Below are 21138 nucleotides of genomic sequence, written 5' to 3' on the forward strand. Positions count from 1 at the left end.
GATAGCTGAACAGGTTTCTGCTTTAGAATATCCTCTTGCTTGACAATGTTGCACGTTTCACACTTCAGGTCGTTTGTATTCGATTCACGACCGGTGAATTCGATTCTGCATTCTGATTAGATCGTTTCGTTTTGTGGAGTTAGCGGTTCTGCTTGAAGCTTCCATGAATGTCCATCGAATAGATATTATTCCTTCGAAATACATTTCATGAATCCGCGAGGAGAGTCTCTGCCTTGGGAAAATTATAGGTAGAAAACTGTGTATTTTTCTAAACGTTAAAGAACACGTTACTCGTAAGAGTGGAGAAATTCATAGAAAAACCGGAATAAATGCAAATATTATGCATCGTATCCTGCACACGTTACTTCTTGCAAATACATTTTACAAATTTATGGAGAACATTTCTAAGTTGGAAAAAATATAAGTAAAGCTAGACTCTGATAGAGAAATTTGCATACTTATCTTTAAATATCAAAGAATAGCTTACTATATGTATTTATGTAAGTTAAGGAAAATCATGGAGAAATCGAAATAAGTCAAAAAATTATGCATCGTTACATGCGCGTGTCTAGTTGCTGCAGGAAATATAATTGTTCCCATTAAATCCTCAATTGCAACACCGCGAAATTAGAAACAATAGACGAGAAATTTTGATATCGAGATACAGATGCGAATATCGATTTAGTTATGAATTTTATTGCGATAGCTCTACTAGTAGATTGTAAAATTATTTTCCGTCTAGTAAAATCTCTGCTCCAATCGTTCGTGGTTTCAACTGGCGCAAACTCGAGAGAACGAGTGTCATAAATTCTCGTGACCTTATTCGTCAAGCTTCGCCCTGCTCTTGCGCAACACCTTTCAGCCGTGGATCAGGCTTTATCATTATCACCGATGGCTATAAAAATCCAACGTTAGAGGAGATACTAACAGGACGTAATAAAAAGAAACACGAAAGAAAGTTTATCTTCGTTGAGTCGAATAGAGTCGTGAGTTAAACGCTCGCCCTTATAAATGGAGATCAGACGAGAAAAACGTGATACGTACGTTTCTGTTGATTTTCTGACTTTAACGTTACTCGACGATTAGACAAGACGACTTTAATATAACGTAATTGATAGACTGCAGATGCTTGTGGCAATTTATATTCCTATAAAAGAACGTACGAAGAAAGAAATTTATTTCACCCATCAAATATTACAATGAGTATTTGATTCTTGACATTTCGTATTCTTTCTTTTTACGTGATGTACAATTTGTATATTTTTGTACATTGAAATCTTCCATAAATACATAAACATCCGTAGTCTACTGATTGACAACGAAAATAATCTGTTAGATGCAAAGATGCGTCTTTGTAAAAATAAATTAATTGGAAGTTGCATAATTATGAAGACAGGCCGTATTTTGATATTACGACGAGCAAAGTTTTGACAATCTTCAAGCGTGTAGAAAATCAAATAAGAAAACGATTTTGGTGTTTTAAAACTATTTCCCTGTAAAAAAAAAAGAAAAAATATAGAGAACTCGATTTATCGTGTTATTTCCCTATAATCTGCAAATGCAAATCGAATGCGTGCCACTTAACTTCGATGGTATTTCTAATTGTAAAATTATCAGTATACACAGAGTTCGTAGACCTTTGGTACGTTGTTAGAGGAAAAATCGTGAACGAACAGTGACCGTATAAATTAAGGAAACGCGACGTTTCTCCTTTATATCGGTCGCGTGATAAAATTTTATGGAAAGTTCATTTGCAAATGGCTTGAAACAGAAACTGCCCCGTCGTGACGGCGGAATAAGAAAGAGAAGAGGTTGCTAAAGGAACAGAAAAGGAAAGGAATAGCCCGAGTGCCCGAAACCGCGTGAAACACTTTGAATAATTTCGCGATTCAAAGTCGTCGCGGGTAAGGATTTTATATTTCTCGCGGTTGCTGCACCGAAACTGCATTCACGGTGCCAGCCAGACCGTCTGCATTTTTCCGGGCTCTTATGTAGGCGTTTCTAGATGAGATTCGCCCCGCTGGAAACCCGCTTCAAAAATATCGCATCGCCGATGCGATCATCGCCGTTACAATAAAACAGAGATCGCAGGCGGATTTTGCTCTCGCGCGAGTTCGATTAATACGGTTCTCTGTAGACGGAGATTTCATTGAAATGTTTAGAAACTGTATGGAGTCGTAAAACGATTTCTTCAAATTTTCGAATATTCCAATTTTTTAATATTAAAATTTCGAAATTCTCACACTCTCGGATAGCAAAATGTTAAAAATTCCAAATTTTCCAATATTCGCCTCACTAAGCTTTCAACAGTTTAAGTATTCAACAGCATACACTTTCAAATTTTCAAATATTCAACTCTCCGAGCTTTCAAAGGATTAAATATTTCAAAATTTTCTAATATTTAGCTCTCTAAACTATCGATCTTTCAAATATTCAAAAATTCCCGAACTTTCGAATTTTCTAATTGTTAAATTAAATTAAATTAAAGAATATTCAACTTGCTAAGCTTTCAAATTTGCAAATTTACCAATTTCCCAACGTTCAAATTTTTTGATTCTCAAGCGACAGAATTGTCGAACCTTGACTACCCAAATTTATTTCGCTATTCCACCAATTTCAATGACACTAACCGTCATTCTCGTAAGGAAGTACAAATTTCTGTATCGATCGTGAAGAAACAGTCCCCTTGAATGTTTTTTAAAGGAATGATATCTCGAGGTAATTAAGCGTGTCAGAAAGGATGGTCGCCTCCTACCCATTACCTTCTCCCCTTTGTAAGCGTACGCTGTCCGATAGTGGGATAGGTCAGCACGCCCTTTCACGCGTGTTAATACCATATTACCTTCTTCTACAGTTAATGGATCATTCCGTTATCCAGGCGGTAGTTCGTCGTACACGCCTAGGATGCATAAGTACACAGGATAATACCTGGACACGACGAAGCTCTATGTAAAATACGCTTAATTGACGTATATTTCGAGGGGAGTAACATTAGTAGTTGTTATTCGATAAGGAAGACTGTAGTCGACATACTCGGTAGATCTGGGCAAACACCGAAAGCAAAAGTATTAACGAATAATGGAAGATATTTCGTGCATTGTTGCGTGTGTTCGCGAAACATTGGCAAAAAATTGAATGAAATTAATTTCAGATGAAATCTAATGATTAAGAACAAAGTATACGTTACAAATATTTGTCTTCTCTCTTTTTAGACAAACGAATAAAGATCGTTTCAAAATTTGTTTATAATTTTGAGATATTGTCATACTTTTATAATAAACAACGTATCTATTTAACGTTGATATGTTCGAGTTAATTTAAATAGCACGGAGGAAGGATATGTTCCATATTCTGAAATTGAAAAATGTAATAAAATATAATAAAATATCCAGCCCAGAAATTCGACGTGGAAACGTAAATGTTTAAAACTGGATACTACGAGATCTCTGAAAGCGTATTTTCGTACAGTAATATCACGTTATTTAGCAATTCTAACGCAAAGTAACCGCGGTATTTATCCAATCAATATACGATATTTCTTCAATCAAACAACAAAACTAAAACCTTTATCAACCCACATGCAAGAAGGCTATGTATTATGTATGCGTTCGTGTCCATAAATCACCGGACACTTTGTTTATTTGGGGTAAAGTAATTGTTAAGATGTAAATACGACTTCCTAGATTGACTTTGTTAATCTATATGTTACGATAAAACTGCGTTCATATAAACTTCATTCGATCGAACCAAATTTTAGTCGGTACACGATTAAACGAACTCTTGTTTGTTAAATCCGTTTATTTAAACGCGAGCTCCCACTGTACGATCGAAAAATTGCATCACAGTGTGATTGCTATCATACGAATTCGATCAAATATATATTTGTGTGGGATGGAGTGACGTCAGGAAGGACGTGACGTGAGGGGTAATTGTTTATAAAAGTTGTCAAGATATGTTAATGTTGTCAAGGAGTGTTGTGAGCGTTACCAAGGTTTGTTAAGGGAAAAATGAGCGTGGAAAATGCTGTCAGAGTTGAATTTATCGTGGTCGTGTGAAGTTCCTTGTGTTGTTAGTGAGAAACGAATACGCGAAACGCGGTATTATATTCGATTTCGCGTGAGTGCAACGATATTGTATTTATCATACTGTTTTCTATTTACTTATAATATAACATTCCTACATTTGTTATATAATTTATTATACAAACTATTAATTTGTCGCCCGAGGAAATCATATAAGTTTTATAGGTATATGATTTTTCGTTATTCACTCGAATTAAAATATGCACGATTTTATCCCACGAAATAATCTACATTGTGAAACACAGTTAACATTGACGTTAAATGTTGAAATTACGTAATATCAAAGGTATATACGTTTCAATAGCCATTTTTGCAAGCGTTCGATGATGACTTACGCACAGGAATGTCGTACATTCTCAACTATCTATCGTTCAAGTCACATCAACTATATCGTTGAAAGTCGACGATGAACCAACGACGAACGTTAAAATCGGCGAAACATCTATCCACAGTGCGCAATTCACTCGCGCGGAAGCGTGTCTCTCGTTTCCAGCATTTCTCGCTTCGAGTCGTTCTATTTTTACGCGGGTCGCGTTATCCATTTTTAATTGCGCGAAAGGGTTCGGTTAATCGCGCACGTCAGCCAGCGCACGCCGCTTAATGAAAGCAAATAAAGTAGCTCGGGAATAAATTCGGGAGGGTCCACGGGAAACAGAGAGAACGAGAATAGCGTACGAGAGAAAGATGGAGAAAGAAGAGCGAGGCTGGTGAAACGTTGATGTATATATTGACCCGTTGAACGGTTACATTGCGGAGGGGACCTATATTGGACACTCTCGGGAATTAGGTTTCGCGGTTTCAATTAGGATCGCGGACGAGTTATCGCGATAACAGAGAACGAAAGAGGGGGGCACGAGAGAGAAAGAGATAGGACGACTGCCAGACTCGTTCGCCCCAACGAAATTGCACGAAGAGCACGGCCGATGCGATTTCAATTTGATCGAGCTGACGCGAAATTTCGTTCGCCGATTCTCCGTGCGTTCTTGTCCGAACATCTGCTCCTGCTTATCGAGGATTTCTTTACGAGTTGATCGGTATTTCGTGGACGTTTCCAGCGTTATGATTTTGAAAGGCATAAGGGGATCGTAACATATTTACACAAGGAGTTGCACTTGTAGCATCTGAAGTATGGGATCGTAAACTAAGTTACGCAAGATATATGACATTTTTTAATTTATTTCAACGTGTATATTCACCTTCTGAAGTATGGAACACTTGTATCTACATTTCGTACTGTGCTGAAATTGTTCAGATTTTAGGACTTGCAATTCCCGCTTTTTTAAATTCCAAAAGCGTCTAAACTAATCCTAGAAATTATTTATGATCCCATACTTCACATGCTACAAGTGCAACTCCTTGTGTAAATATGTTACGATCCCCTTATGCCTTTCAAAATCATGTTTCCAGGATTAGTTTAGACGCTTTTGGAATTTAAAAAAGGGGGAATTGCAAGTCCTAAAAGCGGAACAATTTCGGTATAGTACGAAACGTAGATACAAGTGTTCCATACTTCAGAAGGTGAATCTACACGTTGAAATAAATTAAAAAACGGCACATATCTTGCGTACCTTAGTTTTCAAGATATAAATGATCGAAGAAAATGTTCTTGATTTTCACCTTGTTTTCTTTTTACAATAAGAACATTCCTTCGACAGTACTTTCGCGATGGATAGCTCCATTGCACGACCACTATGTGTTTGTTTCTACGTCCATTTAAAATGTATCGTATATTCAACACGAGTAAACAATGAACACGATCTACGACAAAATGAATATAGGGCTACTACTCGAGGAACATGCAGTTCTTTCGAGAGAACGCGGAACACGATGTCAAGGCGTGCAGCACGTATCGAGGCACGAGGCGGACACTCCGAACATATGCTCACGTTGAGTTATGTTTATTACTTACTTATCTTCTGCATTTTATATTTACTTTTTCGTTTATTCTAATATGTACATTCGTCTGCTGAAATATGCATATGCGTTTCTGACTCACCATAGTATATATTTTTACAAAACTATACCTTCGTGCACCAAGAAAATTCTCGTACACTAAACAAATAAATAAACACTGAGAATGTAAGGTCGCGACACGTTCCCAGAAACGACGTTGATTTGCATCCAAGGCACGGCTACTACGCTCCTATATAATAATTATCGCGAGCCGACCGCGAAAGGGCACAAGTAACGTGGAACGTTTCGTAAGAGCCGCGTATCCTCGATAAGATCGTTAGAGTATGTGCGCCCCACGGGAACCCTCTGCCCCCGTTGTCGCATGCGTGCATGACGCACGCGGAACGAACTCCTTCTCCACGAGAACGAGGCTGTTTCGACGTGCTCGCACGCATACTGACCTTCACCAATGACCAACTACCGCTACTCATGGAAATTACGTCGTTTTCAATTAAGTTTGAGGGCGGATCATCGTGATAACAGGCCATCATTCGTGCACGATGGTTGAGACCTCTCTCTCGCTTTTGATGTCTTTCGTTAATAACATTTTGCAGGAGGCGGTCGGGGGTAGTTTTCGACGGTCCAATAAAAACAACGATAGAATTTTTTTTCAGGTGTAGTTTGTCCGTTTCGGTGTTCTGATTAATGGCCTTGACGTGAAGAGCGTGTGGAAAGAGCGTGGAATGGGTTTCATTAAAGTGAGAAATGTATAGAAGAAATGGAATATGAATAAAACATAGGTACGATAATAAGAAGAATACAAACTATTAAGTATGTATTTTCGACGAACGATATTTTATGCGGCCGATGTAACGTAATCGGGTAATGCGGCAAATTATGAAAATATTTCTGTACAGTGTAAATAGGTGTTGACGGTAATAATTTATAGCAATGGCTTATGATAACAATTTATGGTAGATATGGTCTAGCAAGTAACTGGTCATTGAATATATAAATAGAATCTATACGCAAACTAGAGACAGTAGTCACCTATCTGCATAGATGAGAAGAACAACGGAACAATTAAGATATTACAAGTTTCCAATTAAATTGAATAAAGATTCCTTATGACATAGCTGCTGGTGCGCATCGTAAAAAGATTAACCGGTCTTGCATTCGATATCAACGAGAGAACAGAGGTTTGTTTCAGATAGAATACCGCAGCAGATTTATCGATCCGCTCTCTCTCTCTCTCTCTCTCTCTCTCTCTCTATCGTAACAGCCAAAGTAAATACTGAAAACCACATGACACGGTAGATATAGATGCCAGGTATAATTTACAACAGGTGTGAAAGGTGACACGTTACAGCAGCTGTTAGAGCCACCTGAAATATCCGATTGTAACAGTCGCAGGAAATATCGTTAAGGTCAATCCAGAGCATACACAGGTGACAGAAAATCCAACTCATTGCCAATTGACCTAAGAGGCGTCGGTTCTCCCCGCGGACGTTAATAAACCTAGTTATAATCACTCACCATAGCAAACTTGAAACCTATCAACCTCGAATGAACATATTAACAAAGCTGTACGGCAGAACAGGACGAGAAACTCGTTCGTTTTAAAAACGAGCGCGTCAGTTTGCATCGTTAATCGTTCGAGCGTCAAGACTATCCCTATCTCCATTCATGCAAAGATGATTAATCCTCGAGCAGAGTCGCCTACGGGCGTTCAACGCTCCTTCCTCGTCATCAATTTTCTTCGATGCAGCCTCTTCATGGTTAGGCAAACCTGACCTGGCTCGCGGACTAATTACATTATTACCAACGTTCAGAACCGATGGCTTCCATTCGTATCTCTTCGACGATCGTTTCTTGGTCGTCAACCAGCGGTACCGCGTCGTAATAACGGGTTGGCGCGAATGAACGATGAATCGAACGGGAGCACGAAACGCGCCGCGTAATTTGCATAGAGAAGAACATTAGTTAATTACCAGAGGCATAACCAATGATTGGTGATCGAGCGCGAACCACAACTCACGCCACGGTTTAAGCCCCAAGTTATTGGCCGGATCATCGTTAAAACTCGAAACGTATCAGTCAGGGAACGTGGCCGGTATATACGCGGTTTTAATCCCCTAACACGTGTCGCCGATCGCGCGTTATGACCTTCGACACCCGCGTACACCCTGGAGAATTTGTCCGGGTGCAGGGAAAGACACGATATTTTTGTGAAAGAATGGATTCTACGATTATGCCTGATAGAATATTGGATCCTTTTGGTATCCCTGTGTGGAAAAACTATCGCACGATTCAGTTATATGAAGCGTATATCGTCAATTTATACGTTAAATTATCTACGTAACTACGTGTACAATCGTAAAGAAAATAATTTTCCGCGATAGAAGACTCGCAGCAGGAAGCCTTTATTTGTAAGTAGTCGCTTCTAATATTTTATTTCTTCTAAAGAAAATAAAAATGCGTATCATACACATCTTCGTGATAATATTTAGAGAATATTTTGCGTTACATCATACGATATTATAAATGTAAAACGTTATTAAGAAAATAACTGTAGATAAGAACACACACGAGCCAATACAATAAACGTGATTAAGCATTATCCTTTTGTACGGAAACTATTCTAAGAAATACGAGCACTCTGCGCACAAAGAACCATTTCTTCCTGCAGTAACGAAAAGAAATAAGCAAGAGAAGCATCATGGAATGAGAACGTCACAGGGAGGTAACAAGCTTCGCAAGCCCGTGATCGAAGTACCCTTAACCCCATCGAGGAGTTGCAGCACTCCGGAGCTTACATCGCGGAGGAACAACTTTCCTTCGAATATATAATCGGCCCTTGGGCAAACAGAGTTGGGGGTTCGTTAGCGGACAACAGAAATGACAGGGCAGGGGAAAGGGTGGTGAGAAGTTTGCTGGATGGGTAGCAAGAGGGAAACGTCGCGGAGGCCATCGATGAGACCGCTAATTATCCAGGACAGTGGATTAAGAGCGACAGCATGAAAATGAAAAAGCTGCTATATTCCTCGGAACGATGCGAATCTCGGCAGTAAATCCTTCTACTCTTTGCCGCGTATAACGAGTTCCGCCTTTGGATCGGCTTGCAGAGTGCGCGTCTCTACCTACCAACGGCGAACGACGAACTAACACAAAACGAGGGGAAAGTCGACGAACGACGTGGCTAGGCTACCCATCCGGTGTATCTTGCGACTTTTCGAGTTATCAACGGGGGTTTTATTAATGACAGCTAGACGAGAAGGGAACGAAGGGTTGGGAGGGTAGAGTCGGGTTTATGGACGGACATAAACTCTAAACTGATTAACAGTGGCCGCTAGCCCGGCGTTCTCGCTCGCTCGGGATATGCAATATATATGCAATCGCGGGGCCGTGGCACAGGGAGAACCGAACTACCCCGAGAGCTGCCGCTGTCTCGTTAGCAATCCACCCACGGTTTATAGTCCATCGTCGGCGGAAGAGTAACAGTGGCCAATTAAATTGATGGATGTCTCTCGAACGACGATGCCTGAGCGGAACCGAGGCGTAAATCTGGAAAGGAGAGCGTTTCCGATTTTAGTGCCGGTTCCTTGTCGACCGTGCCGCGATTTTAATCGTCGCTATCCAATTTACTCGACCTCTCCTTTCGCAAAGGAAAAACGCTTCTAAAGATTCTTCGGTCTCTTCAAGACTCGTTTCAAGCACCTAACTTGTTTTCAGCCCGGCGATCGTATCGCCAGAAGATATAACGTAACTTGCGCGACGACTTTCTGAGAAATTTTAATTCTGTACTTAACGGACTTAACACGGTTTTAAGACAGCCTTTACTACGCTTGTGAGTGTCAGATTAAGTCTATATTCGCGTATTCGTATTTCATTTACCTATGCACAAATTGATTAGAAACAGTTGTTGCTTCTAAGACGCAGTGAAAGAGCGATTTTTCTGAGCCAATTAAGACTTGCGTTAATAGAGTTCATCCCTTTTTTCAAAGATACTTCTACCTCAGCTGCAAGGAAATATAAATTGCTGTGATAACTTTAATTGCACGCCAGTTCGTTGTCGAAATAAGAAAGTAGTATTTCTTCTAGGAAAGTTACAACGTACCTTACAGGTATGGGTTATCCAGATTGAATATATACTTCAAAATTGTTGTTTTACATACGACTAAAGTTCGTATGTCATGACCGGTATCTATAGGAATGTACATATACCTGTATGTACCTCGACGATCATAAAACGTAGGCAGAGAAGAGCCACCCTTCCAAAATGAAAGGGCAGCCCGATCGCGATAAACGCAGCGCGGTCAGCGGCGTTGATAAAGCGCAATTAAATACATCTCGCGCGTCCAGGGACCCTCGTCTTTCGACACGACGACCGTTCTCGTGGATGCCACCCCTGTCGTCGTTTCATCGAGAAAAGGGGAAACCTCTTTCAGTCACCGTGAAACGCAAAGCGGATTAAGAGACGCGCCGCAGGCATTCGCGACCTTTCATATTCCATCTCGCATTCCTGCCGCACCTTTGTACGCACGAAACTACCCCTTCTACCCACAATTTCACTCGTCCACTCTCCCTCGACTCTGCGTTTCTCCTGGCGTCGTCCAGCAAGTACAAACGTCAGGCGAATAAATAATATCTATTAATTACGTTTGGTCGCGTGGAATCGTCGCGTATCGATGAAACGAGCCGTCGACGCGTCTAGGGGTTGGGCCAGGGGGTGGTGACCGGTCGAGCAATAAACGGCGGCCGCGGTTTATCACGAAACGGAATTAAACGGTTTACGACTGGACCACAGATTAGTACAGACGCGATGGACGAATGCAAGGGTGGGTCATGTTACTATACAACCCCCGCCCATCCTCTGTATTTGTCGTTTCATCCCCGATATGCCGTATCGGTGCACGTCACCCCCTTTTGCCATTCGTGGTACTCGCCGGTTTCCAAGCTGTCTTTTCATTCGAATTCGGAACGCGTACAAGCCACGGGAATTATCTTGAGTAGATGTGGTTCGATGGATACGCTTCAAAACGTTCTTCAGAGGATCAGAGAAATTCTGCTCGGTTAGCGTGTGTCTCGAATTTGATAGTGTTCGAGACTTGTAAACCGTTTGAAGATTTAAGCGAGTGATTTTGTTGGTGAATACAAATGAACGCTTCGTCGTGGATTCTATTCACACGTACGTTGTTTAATTTCAATTAACAAGGTTTAATTTTCACAGAACCTTTTACCAAAGGTTTCTACCAAAATTCAAATCATACTTTGCGAGTAAATAACGGAGCGAATTCCTAGAATTTACCATCGTTCCATCCATTATCTTCTTTAATAAACATTCAATTTTCGATAGATTGTCTCGGACAAAAAATTCCCAAGATTGAAAGTTCTACATAAAAGATCTAAGTCATGACACGTAACCGCAAAATAAAACACCGTTCCTTGTGATTGCAGGACAATCAACGAACCAAGCCAGACCGACGCAGTCGGTCTGTGGGAAAGCGACGATTCCGAAGAACCTCATTGAAGATTCCAAGTACCGAAAACATCGGGGTACGAGAAATCTTCCGGGAAGCTCGCCGGGTAACGAGTTTCGTGACGCGTCGCCAACGAAGAGGAGGGGCTGGGAAGTTCGCGGGAACATTGAGAATTACGGCAGTAAAACTAGATACGCATTACAATCCCATAAAGTCGCCCGACGAGTTCGTCACAGACAATCAGACCGAAGTTTATGCCAATTCACCGTCCTCCCACCGCCGCGAAAGGAATCTGTACACGCGATCACGAAGTCGGGATATCGAGAAGTTTGCCCGGCCTGATTTATTCAGAGACCATTTTCCGAGTTTCTACGTTCGAGAACCGAGCCAGATAAGAGAATTACGATAATTGGACGTGGCACTCTGGCGATCGATCTAACGAGATTCTCAACGCCTTGAGTCTGTGAGCGACGAACAAAACGATCGACGGATCCGCCGCGCCGAGAGAAGATATCCAGTAGGAATTTAAAGTCGAATTACCAATTCCTTTTGACTCTGCAATCTCACGCAACCACCAACTCGATTTCTTTGAACGAATCTCGTAGAGTACTCGAGGCTCCGGAGTGCTCGTGAATCACGACACTCGACGAAAATTCGGCGACACGTAGTCGTCAGTGCGATGGATCAGCGCATTTGACGGTGACGTATCGTGACACGGGTCGATAGCGAGTAACGAAAATGGAGAACAATAATTTGATCGCGTAATCGTGATTTTTGTGGACGAATTTATTAAAGCTGGAAGAATTGTTTGTTATTTGTCAGATGGAAGTTTATATGAAGAAGTAAAAATAAAGAATAATAGTTTGATTTAACGTTTAACACCTTTAGGGAGGGAAGTATCAAAGATAGAAGAATTTTGTGTATCTTTTAGTTTGTATTTATTTGAAATGTAGTTTTAAACGTTGATTCAGGTAGATAATATTGGGAAGTATGTTGAAATGGTTGGAAATTATGTTCGGAAGCATATTTGAATAAAAAACTACATGTCACGCGTGTTCCAATATCCCTGGAGAAGTTAAGAAAATAATTGATAACCATATCTCAGTCCTCTAATAATATTAGTGAATTGAGAAGTTAGAAGTTTCATGTTACAGACTGCTGTTCTACACACAATGTTCTACACAGCGGACTTGTAATTCTACTCGAAGTTCTTGTGTTATTATAAAACTTGTCTCTGTGATACAAGAGAGTTTCAATAATAGCTTCTTGATGCCAGTGGTTTGTATTTCTACACTTACGAAGTTTCGCTGGTAACATTAATTCAAGTATACAAGTGAAGTAATTCAAGTAGAACATTGATCACAAAGCACACTGTACGTTCAAAAATTCTTGATACGTATGTATATAGATCTTTCACTGATATCTACACCTTACATCCAACCAGAAGCCGACTCGTCGACCATCGTCAACCCCGTTCATCCCTCGAGAAAGCCCAAGAAACCGGAAAGCAGGAGAAAAGCAAAGAAAATGAAAACAGCGTACTCTTCGTGCCACTAGAGAACATCGACCCTCCAGCAATCCTTTCGTTCTGAAAGAAAGACGCACCCTCTCTAGCTAAATCGACACAAGAGACCAGTATACACTATCCCTCATAAGTATCCGGATGTTTTCATCGACTCATAGTAATATTACCTAACAAAGTGTACAAACAGTGTAATGAAAAATTAATGGCTGGAAAATAATGAAACGAAACACGATTAGTTACATTTTATAAAACTCGATCAAATTGTCCATCGATCTATCCCATATCACCAAAATTGGCTTTTGGTTACATGCTGCTTTGATTACAGTTTGCATCTAAACGCATGTTTTACCATTCTCTTCGAAATTTCCAAACTCATGATATTGAAATAGCGTTTGTCTCAGTAATTATATCTTTCACTCGCGCGAAACTTCGTCGACTCTTATCGACTGTTCTTAAGAAACTTACGTCGTTCAATATCAATTACGTCACGTTTCTATTTATCCGTAAAGTGACGTTAAAATTCGATAATCAACAAAACTGTACGTACCGATCGTTTCTCTATCTCCTATGATCTTCGTGTAAAATACAGCAATATATAAAATATTCGAAGCGGAATACTCGTTATAATTTTTTACAAGTAAAACGAATCGCCATTTGAGTTCCATTCATTCAGTGGCGCCCGTAAAAATATAAATTTGCATAAAAGTCCGTACTTCGCTCGTTAGATTAAATTCCGTCAAAAAGCGAAAAAGTAACCGCAAACTTTTGAGAGGTAGTGTACGTGCGTTGCTAAGACGCATCTCGCTTAAACGTGACGTATTATTTCAATGGTCCTCCTGTTCCCATTACCGTGACGCTCGCTGATGCAGGATAATTTTCTCTCTTTCTCTGATATTCCATTTCTCTCTTTCTCCGTTAGTTTCCGCGGCGAACAGCTCGGAGAGAGAGCAGCTAAGGGTGACGACGTTATATTACGCGGAGGGTGGCGCGACGATACGGTCGGCTGAGGGTGGAGACGGAGAAAGTTAGGGTGGATACCTGCGGGCAATCTACCTGTATTAAATTAACCCCCGCGTAGCACACGGGACGGCAATGTGCTCGCGTGTCCGGGAATGCTCTAAAGCGAGGCACGGACACTAAGAATTCATTAGCCGACCACCCTCGTTGCTAACCCGATGCCACACCGTGTGCGTCGCTCCCCGCAGAAGATCGATGAATCTTTCGAGGGAGCAGACTCTAATTATTGCCGGCCCAGATCTTTGCTTCCAACTTTGCTCGCGTTCGTACCTCCGATTTTTCTAATTTCCCGATCCGTGTCTTTTTACCTCGTGATGTCATGCGTACGTGTAGCGCATTTGTTGGATGAATTATATGTTCGAAGCTACTGGCGATATTGAAATTGATGGTATATTCGTGTTAATAAAGAAAAATGCAGGTATAGTCGGAACGATCGCATTCGAGTAAAATTTACGGTAAATACACATAGAAACAAGAAGAATTTGTATGTGCATACACTGTATTTATCGTAGCATTTATAAACCGATTAATCGGATTCCAGCAAATTAAGTTTCGTATCGTTTAGTAGAGTTTTCGTATGATTACAAAAATTTGATACTACGAAAATGAAATATTAAACTTGATAACATTGCAACCACTGTACGCGTGAGTCGCGTTTGTTTTTATTTTAAATAGATCCGTGTAATTCCTAATGCATATAAAGAATACGATGTAATTTTATTCGTTTTATTAATTGTTAAGTAGAATAAGAAAAAGAAGTTACAATAGAATCTTTTAACGATATTTGCTTCGGTAAAATTCGAAATGACCAAATGTCAAATTTGAATACACACACTTTGAAACCAACGAACGTTAGTGCTACGCGTTAGTCACGTAGCTTGAATTACAATACGACGGATCGTACTTCTCGTTGCGTGCTTCCGAAATAGTCCCGAAAACGAAACACAGTCATTAAGAATTTAATGAAATGAATCTTTCTTCTTGTCGGCAGTTACGTTGAATGTTACGCGCGTTAGATATTAACAATTCATTCGACGATACGATAAACTATAACTACTTGTATCAATTGGAAGATCAAACAAGCAATTCAAATATTCATTTATCCTTTCTTATTTTCTTGTTTCTATGCGTTTTCGTTTATTGGAAATAGAAGGTTTCTCCTAAAAAGGGTAGTTTGATTATCACACTTGAAAATCGAGAGAACAGCGTGCAATATGTAACTCGCGAGACGTATCAGCGTTGAAATATCGGCTCGCGGTGCGAGTAAATATCGTCGAAATTAAACGACTTCGACGAGACGCGTTTTCGTTTCATTTGCTAAAACAAATCGTACGTCGATTATCCGCGAGGTTGCGATGAAAGTGCACTTAGCTGATGAGAGCCTACGTGGCCCGTGCACGCGATACTACCATGCCTGGCGCATAATCTACGGGTTTCTTTGGTGCGGGCCAAATCGAATTCGAATAAACACACGTACGTCGCTATTTTTACACCTGTTTGTTTTCCCTTTGAGCCACGAAACACGCTAGAAAAGAATTGTTCGAGGAACGTTTCAAAAATTCACGCAAATTCATCGATGATATCGTCGCTGTTTTCTACTTAGAAGGACGAGAGACACATTTTTCGATAGAAACGCGGCATATCTCTACATTCGTTAAAGCGACAATTTCAGCTCGGCAAGTTCTCAGATTAAGAACATTAATTATTTTTATACAGATTATCTGTAATATTGTGAAATAAAAATTTCGTTGTAGTAGTGACAAATATTTAAATACCTATAAATAACAATCTAACAAATTTATACTGTAATTAAATTGTCATAATTATGTATTTCTAAGTCGTTAAGTACTTGTTCGAAATTTCGAAATAATCGTATTAGTCGAAAGCTGTATGAATTGTTGGATTTTTCTCAACGTAAAATTTCCATCGTATCATAACAGTTTATTCTTCCACTGTATATCACATTGAATTTGATTCGAGACCATACTCTTTACAAATATTCGTTGATTTAATTTCACTTTCAATCGACCCTCGTTCCACGATAGATGAGTGATTTTCTACGAGTCCCCTATTAACCCTATTAAACGAAGAAAAAAGGGAAATGGCTGCGATGAAATTGACGTGCACGCACATCCGGGGCGGGTATAGGGACACGATGATCGAAAGAAGAAGAAAAAAGGGGTGAAAACGCGCTTACGGTTTCAAACCTATCGTTAACTTTTGTCTGGTCACGTGCCCCGCGATGTTAACCCGTCCATTACCTTCGTACGTCGATATTGCGATTCTAAGCGTAGAAATAAAGAGAAGCAGAAATACAATAGGAAAGTGAATGATCGTAATTTACTTTTTCGCGGGTAATAAGCCACATACATTATCCCACGGTTAAAAAAAAAAAAAGAAAGAAACGATAACGTCATCGATGTCGAACAACTCGACGATTTATTCGAGTGGAGTTTTACGAATCGTTGGATTTTAACGTGCATAATGTGTATCATTAAACGCGACGTGACCCCGAGTCTCTTTCGTAACGAAATAAATTCATAAACGTACTACGGCTGGGGAAATTCACTGTCACGTCTCACGAGACGAATAATCGTCGACATTAACACGAATTGACGCGATATTTACTGGATGAAATAGGTTTTTAATGCTGTGATTAAAGAGTCAGTGTTTTTGCGATGCTAAGATTACTTCTAAAATGACAAAGTATATTCTATGATAATAAATACCGTTATACTAACTACAGAATTTCTCTCGTCCACGGAATTTCTTCCACTCTTCCGAGTTTTCTATCCATTAAGTGTTTTCTTTCTGCATTGTGTTTCCTATACGCGTAAAAAATAGTTTGGTAGAAAAGATTACAAATTGCAACAAGTTAAACATTAAGAAATCTTCCATCAAACGGTTGAACGACGATTAAGATACTAGAAACATCCGGATATTCTAGACTCGTCTTACGACACGAATAACTAATTAGAACATCTCCAACGCATTCCTCTGGCACATAAATTATCTGCACGGTAGCCAGGGAGCAGCGATCTCGCATCGAACACGAGCGTATCTCGTTGGAAAGGAAGGCACGCGTGATTAAACGCGCGGCGTTATCCGCCTAACCGTGTAAACGTCGTTGACGGCGAACGGGGTTAGAAAAATCGCCGCTACGCCGCACAATGGTGCACTTTATCCGCGTAATTGACTCAATGACCATTTGCCAACGTGGAAGTTCATCGCCGTCCACCCTCTCCTCCTCCGCTGCCTTCTTCTTGTCGTCGTTGTCGTAGTTGACGACGACAAACCATCGAGGTTTCTTTATCCGGCTGACCCACTCAGATTGCTGCAGCGCAAAAGACGAGAGATACGAATAGAAGGATAGGACGAAAGGGAGATGAGCTGATCGGAGAAAGTAACGGATGAAACGAGACGAACCGAGGAGAGGAGAGGCAAGACGCAGTGGGACGAGCGTGTTCGAACAGGCCCATGGAGAAGAACGTTATTATTGCTCTCGGTAAATGAGTCACTGTCGCAACCAATGGGAAGCAAGGAAAAAGGCGATTCGACTCGCGAAAAAAAAAAGTCACGCCGATAACGGTTATCTGTAGTTACGCGTGCTCGAAGCCACTCTCTGCGCCACTGTCCGCGAGATTTATACTTCGAGTTGTTGACTAACGACCGATTAATGAAATTCGATGCCCTCGTTCGATCCGATCGATCCAGCTCGTCATATCCTGCACGTATGTACGTACCACTCACAGCTGCATTAGCACTCTGTGATTTATCCGAAGGAAACGCGAGGAAACGCGATCCAACGCGACCCAACGGCTTCCAATGAATGCTTCGCCACGATAACGACGAGATCCGCGAGCTTTCGCGACACGGAAGAAACAAGATTACTTGGAATATGCATTATGGTGAATGGCGAGGAATATTATATCTTACGGAGAAAAGAAGGATTGCTATGTTTGGTGATATCTTAACCCTCCTCTTTTCACGATAGATATTCACGTAGAAAGTTTAGTCTCGCCAGAAATGAATCGTGGCAGTCGACAGATAAAATTACACTGACTGAATATTCGCATAATTATGCCTGAATATATATATATAAAATTGTATTATTATTTTAGTTTCCTGCATCCGTACACCGCGTACCTTTGGTGGATATTATATATAAAAATATAAAGAACGTAAGATACTTGTACATTTAGAGGATGAAATAAATCTGCAGCTAGGTTTGGTTCCATTTATAGCCAACCTTGATTTGTTTTTAAATATCAAGACGTTTATACGAGTCTCGCACAAAAGTTGGAGACAAATGACTGCAGCTTAAATTACAGCAGTTAAGTTAAACAGTTGCTCGATCATATATAAACTATGAGAAAAATATTACTTGGCCGATTTAATATCCTAAAAACAGAAATCAGAAAGAACCCTGTCATCTTTTACATTGGCACGAAGGGGTGATGGTAAAAGGAAGAACCCATTCAAATGATTTCAATTCACTTACGGCCACTTTGATCGAGCTGCGAACGAGCCAGTGTCCTGCACGACCGATTAATTCGAATCACGAGCATTCCGCGCGTTTTAATTCCCATCGTGGTCGATCAACCCTTCCCCTTTCCGGTCCGTGTGCCCCTTATTTTACTTTTTCTCCCACGCTGCGGGGGAGTAAATTCATACTAACCCCGAGCAGAGCAGAGTGGCCAGAGGAATAGCGAGGGGCTGAACTACCCGGTCGACAGTTGGAGAACTTTAAACCAGGGTTTATCGACTAATTTAGGCGAAGCCAAGGACAGCCAGAATCTCTGGAGACAGACTTTGCGCGATGGTCGAACCGATTGGACGGTCCACCAGTTTCGAACTCGATAAACCGTGTAGCGACGGAAACCGGTAGCGAAGTTTCAATACGAAAGCGTAGTCTCGCGGCCGAACCATGAGATTCCGTTAAAATCAACACGGAACTCTCTTCGAGTTTAATTCTATTAAACTCGCCTGGTCGTTGTCAGGTGATAATTAACCATTAGACGCGTGCTTTTATCAAATATGACAAAACCATCTTGAAATTAGCAATTTGTACGACTGGTTATGACGTGGCCGATTTATGCAACGAAAAAAGGAAGTTAAGGTTTCTTGAATTTACTCTTGTTCCTTTGTTAAAATTTACTTTTGTTAAAGTGAAGAGTGATAACCGTAAATTGAAAGATAACGATCGTTCGTGTGCGTGTTTGTATGTAATTAATTTCGATGTAGAGAAAGATGCTTGAAATCAGAACTGAATCATAGTATGAAGAACCGTAATCACTTCCTATGCGTAACGATTCGCCATTTAATGAGCATAATTGCGCATCTCGATCTCGATACCGGCGAGAAACAATCTCGGCAGCGCGATAAGTGCTGCAAGGTTGCTGCTAAATAAAATCTAATTTTATATGCATTACGATCTTGTTCCAACATGGAGAAAAATTCGTTAACAAACTATCGTGTCTAACATATAACACGTCAATATAGAAGGTCGATGAATCATTTAAAAGAATAATTAAATTGTGATCTATAAAAATATTCGCACGAAACTTCAGCTAAATTAAAAATTTCGTAATTTCCATAAATTTTATAATTCTTGCAGCGGAATGCATAGTTTACCTTTAATGTCTCGATTTTTCAATTTCGATGCTACGACTCAGCGTCGCAAAAAGTACCATTTATCGCTACGTAGTTTGTAGAATGACAACCGAAGCATTGTCTCGATGGAAAGCGTATAAGAAGCAAAGTAAGGAAACAAAACGAGAACCGAGCAGTTCGAATGAACGCAACGAACCAAAAACATTATAATTACGTCACGAGGGCAAGAAGCTGCAGATGGTTGTTAAAAGCGAATCCACGTGTAAGCCATCCGTGCATACGGTTCGTATGTTATTTTTCACAAATCTTTCACCGACGGAACCATGAACGCAACACTCGTCGTATTTCCCGCTGCTTCTTACGTACCACATCGTGCTTACGCAAAGTCTATTGCATCGTCCCGGCTATTATTACTACGTTCAACATGTGTATATTCCTTAAGATTCACTGACACTACTATAATAAGATACGTGACCAAACGTCCTGACACGTATCGCCGCTTAACGAGCAATATTGAAGGCACCCGAAGAGGAAAAGAAAAAACGAAGGCTAATAGAGATATGAAGATATGGGCAACGATATAAATGGCTCCGAACTCATTGGACACATTACAGACAGTTATGAATACACAGCGAATTAGTTTAGATTACCAGGTTCAGTGTTGGGCCCATAGAATGTCGAAGGAATTGGGGACAAGACCGAATTGGATCACCATAAGGTTAAGGGACTTCGTATCGCGCATCTTCAGAATCGTGAATTGCGAACTACGTCGTTTTAAATTCGTAGATATATCTATTTTTCAGAGATTTTCATTCAAAGTATCTTGAAAATTCGTGAGATCTATTATGAATCGTTTTGAAGCGCAAAATTTCTAGTTATTGCTAAATCATTGTAATAGGATTCACTTTAGAGTAGGATCGCTTGAGAATAGAAGTCCATACGTAGTAACTTTAGAATCGAAGAATCCATGATTAGAACATCTTAAAAAAAGAAGCTGGATAGAACTGTTCTAGACTCAAGAGGCTTGAATCGTCTACGGAGAAAAACCTTAAGTTGGATCGTTTCACTGCACCACCCAAGTGCCTGAATGAGCGACGAGATCGATCCTTCGGTACTAGAATACTTCGAGTCGGGTTCTTTATTCCCTGGACCGATTTAACTTGGATTCTTCGATCCTTAAAATCTTCTAACTCCATCTTTCGATAATCTTTCGAGCCTGGAACGATCCAAATCGCGTTCTTTAATTCTGAAACAATCGGATCTTCGATCCTGTAAGTGACCAGACTTGAATTCTTTGGCTGTCAGCTATTCCTTCTGGAACTCTATGTGTTCGAGATAATCTGATTCTGATTTCTCGACCTTAGGTCGATCCAACGCGGGGTCCACGAATTTTGACTGATCGAGTGCTTTACGAATATTGAAAGTGTTTTAATCGTAAACTGATTCGTTTCAAATTCTACAAAACTATGTTTACAACGAGTTCCATAAGTCCAGAGTAATCTATAATATAGTTGTATGAGTTCGAACT

General features: G+C 40.4%; 1 long non-coding RNA gene across 3 annotated transcripts in view; it reads right to left on the reverse strand.

Annotated features, from left to right (window-relative positions):
- Positions 1–21138, reverse strand: part of LOC138180904 (uncharacterized) — a 122372-nt gene that overhangs the window by 26688 nt on the left and 74546 nt on the right. The window contains exons 4-5 of one of the 3 annotated variants that reach the window (XR_011173399.1): positions 12885–13043; positions 12398–12521 (exon numbers count right to left, since the gene is read on the reverse strand). The exons of 1 other annotated variant lie outside the window; for it this stretch is intronic. This is a non-coding gene — a long non-coding RNA (uncharacterized LOC138180904). Of the gene's footprint in view, positions 1–12397; positions 12522–12884; positions 13044–21138 lie in introns of those variants that run through there. One more of the 3 variants, XR_011173398.1, reaches the window with a different exon arrangement.

This window comes from Bombus flavifrons, chromosome 6, assembly GCF_040668555.2.
Source record: "Bombus flavifrons isolate JBK064 chromosome 6, iyBomFlav1_principal, whole genome shotgun sequence".
Lineage (NCBI taxonomy): Eukaryota > Metazoa > Arthropoda > Insecta > Hymenoptera > Apidae > Bombus > Bombus flavifrons.